Raw genomic sequence first — 5255 nt, forward strand, 5'->3', positions numbered from 1 at the left:
AAAAAAAAAAAAAAAAAAAACTTAATAAATAAAATAAAATGAAATAAGCACAAAATATTAACTGGTTATAAAAAATATAAATGTTACATAGGAAATAACGTAAGTAATTCCTCAAAAGACAAGTAAAACTTTTGAGTGAAATATTATGCATTTTTTTAAAAACCAGAAGCCTTTAACTCAGGGATGGGCAACTTTTCGTCAACTGGGGGTCTCATCATACCATTTCCAAGTGGAAGAGGGCCGCATGATAAAACATATGCATGAAATATTACTTGCCCACTTTACACTGAATTTTTTGCAGTTCTTCTTAATTTTATTTGTCTTAGTATGAAAGTTTACATTAAGCTGGCATCTCTTTCATTATTTCCTAATGATAATAATGATGATGATTACTAGTGTAAATAAAATACAGTTTAAAATAGTGAGGTAAAAAAAAAAAAAACCCAGAAAATTCATGATCTGTATCAACGAGATTTTTGCATATTCACATGCTTTACCATATTTTCAATATTAGGTAGAATTTGAGATGTCATTATTCTTAGGCTATGCTGCAAATTAGTAACCTAGAAACTCACCGAGGGCCACCCAACAACATGTCGAGGGCTGCAGGTTGCCCATGCATGCTTTAACTAATTGTTATCCTAGCAAAATTAGACTATCAATGAAGACAATCATGTCATATCAATATGTGTAATAAGATGAACAACAAAACCACCATGAACCCTTTTGACAAGTTGAACATTATGAGAATGAAGGGCAACTTCAGAATAACAAGACCCTACGATATTAAAGATTCACAGACAACAAGCATATCAAATATACATCCCCATCATCAGCTGCCTAATGAATGCCACTATGGTTTCAACATCTGGGCAGTACCATTCAAACCAGCAGTAACACTTGGCAGACAGAAACTGTATGGAAGCCCCATGTGTGTGTGTGTGTGCGCGCGCGCATGCGTGCATGCATGCATGTGTGTCTGTGTCTCACACCACCACTACTTGACAACCAGTGCTGGTTTGTTTACATCTTCATAACTTAGTTTGAGAACCCAGCTACAAAGTGTAATGGTGGTTGCTTTTGATAGGACCCTATGGAAGATGTGCCTGATGACTCTACTCCAACACCTTCCTAGGAATAGTGAACAGAGAAGATGGATGAACAGAAATAGAAATAAATTGTGAGTGATCTAACAGTTGCAGCAAGTGTAAAATATAATATTTACTGATAAATTAAATTATTAGACAAATTATCTTGTAGTTTTATTGGAAAATTGACAAAATAAAAAATAATGCATTCAACAAAAAAAGAAGAAAATTTATTCTATTTCTGGACTAAGTACCAAACATAGAAATAGGTTTGGTAATAGTTATAATAACAAGTGAAAAGGAGAAAATTAAAGGTTACAATTAATTTGATAATAGGGTAGATCACCACCACCATTATTATCATCATTATTTTACATCAATATTTTCCATAGCGATGGGAAAGGTTTGTTCCATCACACTGTCTTACCATTTGTTATACCTTCATGAAAAACATCAACCACATAACAAGAAGCACTTGATATCAAACATGCAACTCATGTTGTTAGCCAACTGAAAATGCCACTACTCAGTAAAGTAAGTTGACACTTCTTTAATGAAAAGCATTAACCAAACAATTTCTAGTACATTCCTTAAAACAGTATAATGTCTTATGGTTGAAGTTCTTTAATACTGAAAGGCCTCGACCAGTTTCTTAACCCTTTTTGTTTCACACTCTGCTTCAATTTACCAAAAAGTATGTCCCCACCATAAACAGACAAAGCTACTATATAGCATATATATGTGTGTGTGTATTTTTCTTTAAGTTTTATTTTAATTCTTCTTAGAGTTCAAACTGGTTGCTAACACAAGACAAGAAATTTTGATTTTAAGAGAGTTCCTGGTGTTTGCAAATATGTAGTTGAGTTGGTTGAACTGTCAATGCACATACCCATGCATGTGCATCTATTCACCCACAAAAATTTCAGATGGAGAACTTTTGGAATGTCCTACAAATCTTCACTGTGTCACTAATGGATTGGATTTGAAGAATCTGCATCAGTTTCTTGTGCTCGTTCTTCGTAAAACCTAGTATTTCTAGGATTTTGTGTGAATTTCTTGGTACATAACTTAATAACACCTATGATGATAAGTACAAATGAGAATATGTGTATGTATTCAAAAGCGATTTTAATTAGATCTTAGTGCCAACTTTTAATGATTTGCTACTTGCAGACACCCCATTCTGAAGGAACCTACATCACACCAAAATATGACCATGTACCACTAGTAGAGAGTACACCCTATCTTAAGAAATACTGACCTACACACCGGGCATTTCTTGTAAATTTAATCCTGGCCAATAGCACCACAAATGTTTAGCCCCAAAACCCTATTAGCAAAAACTCATATTTGTCCTTTCAAAGCATTCACACCACTAACAAACAAATCTTATACAACTTCTACTGCTACCACACAAACTTTGACCGAAAGCACCTATAATGAAATTTATCTATGTGGTTGGTCACTCACCCTGTGAGAAATAACAGTCAAATTTCCCTCAAACCACACTCTACCATCTTTTGAATAATGTAGTTTGGAGTACACAACGCATGAACAAAAAAAAGTCATAGCTGGAAAGCTTTTCCCTTTATGTCTACTCTATCAGGGCTGATCTAGGGTGGCTAGACAACACCCTTGACCATAATTTTCAATCTACAATGACCACTTCACATCTTTATCAGATTTAATGTATCAGCAAAGGCTTGAAGAACTTCAGCTATAATTCCAATTACATTCACAACATCTTAACAGAATATGTTGCCAAAAACTGAAAACTTGCCATATCCCTGCAATGTGTTATTGCTTCTAGGGCCTCCATAGCTTGAGGTTGGCAGACAGACATAGGAGGTACATCATATACCAATATCAATAAGAAATGGAACCTATCTGGTCCAATCTTTCACAAATGTCTTGTAATAATTTCTCCCCCCACCTCATTCTATTATTTATTCACTCCCAACTCAGTGGAGATGTACACTGACTTCCGAGACCAACAGCTTTTGTAAATCACCTTTTCTCCACAATGAACATGATTTTGTTTCCAATTGAAGAGATAAAGCTAGTTTTATAATTATGATAGGATATTAGGATATCTCTTTATTCTTCAGTCAACCCAACCCTGTCTCTGGCTTTCTACAACAATAAGCAGGTCTCTTATACCATTTTCTCTTAGTTCCAAAACTTTGGCTGAACTGCCTTGGATGATCTCACACACACACACACACACACACACACACACACACAACGTGGTTTGGAGAGAGAGAGGGGGGGGAGGGAGAAGGGGAAAGAGTAAAAGAGGAAAGCAAAAGAATGAAAGAACAGAGAAAAGGTGAAACATATGTTTATTTATTCACATCAAAACCAGTTTCAAAGTAAAAAAAAAAATGTTTCAAAGATGTTTACTGAATATGTGTATAGCGTGTGAGTGTGTGTCTGTGTGTGTGCGCTGCCTGCGCGTAAAAAGAAAAAGTTGGATAGATAGAGATAGATAGATAGAAAGAGGAAAGAGAGGCAGACAAAATTTTTCTTCTCTTTTTGTTTTTAATTGTTTTATTTGGGGAGAGGGAGAGAGAGTGAGAGACAGGGGGAGGGAGGGAGGTCATGAAGCACTCATCACAGACTTTACAGGATGTATGATGAATAATAACTGCCATGTTTGCTTAAACTAACAGAAGAAGAAGAGGAGAAGAAAAAAGACATCTGTGTAAAAATAACAGTCACTATTGTATTCAGGATAAAAAACTAGCTTTGTCTTCTTCAGTCAGTTCTATAGCTAGTTGAGTATGTTGGCTTATATTGCCAGTTGGCACTAAATATATAATCATATTTCAGTATAAGCTACAAATTATAAGAAAGGCATTTGTTAGTAGTTTTTGGAACTCAAAAACGTATAAACTACTCCTGAATGTTGCCCGTTCTTTTATCTGAGGATTCGTGGCTTTAGTTTTATTAGATAAACAAATGACTGTTGAAATTATTTAAAAATTAAATAATGATTAACGAATTCCCACTCACAAACCCTATTTCATAAGAAATGTTCATTTAGGTTTTACATTGTACTATATAGTTCACAGAGAGAAACAGGGGTGAGGAGGGTTTTTTTTTTCTACTTCACACACTGGCCCATTTGAAGAAACACCAGAAATAAAGAATTGTTTAAAGAATCTATATATCATTGGGAAGAAGGAAGGATTGCTCCTCTTAAGACTTAACCATTCTTCGTTTCTTCAATGTTAAACTGGTATACCTGCTGTGTCTTGTGATAGATAATCTGTGGGGTCAGGCTGAGTGAGACAAGAGAAATAATAAGAACCACAGAGAAAGTGACAAATTATGTGTGTGTGTGTGTGTGAGAGAGAGAGAGAGAGAGAGAGAGTGAATGTATGAGTGCACGTGCACCGACACAAATGTGTGAGTATATGTGCAGACAAGCGCAATACAAAGTTGAAGAGTAAAAACATTATGAAAATTATTTACAGATTAGAAGAGAAAAAGAAATATAGAAATGAAATAGGGTGGAAGGGAGAGACTTGTGTATTTATTGTATGTGTGTGTGTGTGTGTAATAGGGTCTGAAATGTAACAGAGTGCTAGTTGAAGACAAATAAGCAGAGAAAAAGTAGATAAGGAGTTTGAGAGAGAGAGAGAGAGAGAGAAGGAGGGACGGAGGGGGGGGGCATGGGGGATAGGTAAGAAGAGGATACAGAATAAAATGGATGGCAAAGAGATTTAAAAATTGGATAAGAGACAAACAACAAACAGTTGAATAGCTGGAGAATATGGGCGGAATGGAGTTGAAGCCAAGAAAAAGACAGAGTGGGATTTTTGAGAGAAAGAAATATAGAGGTTAAATAAAAGTAGTAGTAGTGGTGGTAGTAATGATGATGGTGGTGGTGGTGGTGGTGGCAGCAAAAGTTGCTGGAGAAGATAACAACAGCTGTGATGGGGAGGTGGGGCAGGGACAGTAGTAGCAGTAGCAGCAGCAGCAGCAGAGTGGTTGAAAGTCTTCTGGAGACAAGCATTTAACAACTCAACAAAAATAGTTAGACTTTTGATGAGATCAGGGAAGAGGAAGGGAAACAAAGAAGAAAAACTGTATAAACTAAAAGTATTTGGAGTAAAATTAGACAGGAAATGTTAGGAAGGAGATGTATAGAAGCCATGGTAG

The 5255-nt window shown here is 35.8% G+C and overlaps 1 protein-coding gene across 1 annotated transcript in view; it reads right to left on the minus strand.

The window, feature by feature from the left end:
• Positions 1-5255, minus strand: part of LOC106868515 (serine/threonine-protein kinase H1 homolog) — a 109030-nt gene that overhangs the window by 352 nt on the left and 103423 nt on the right. The gene's annotated exons all lie outside the window — the stretch shown is intronic.

This window comes from Octopus bimaculoides, chromosome 5 (genome assembly GCF_001194135.2).
Source record: "Octopus bimaculoides isolate UCB-OBI-ISO-001 chromosome 5, ASM119413v2, whole genome shotgun sequence".
NCBI lineage: Eukaryota > Metazoa > Mollusca > Cephalopoda > Octopoda > Octopodidae > Octopus > Octopus bimaculoides.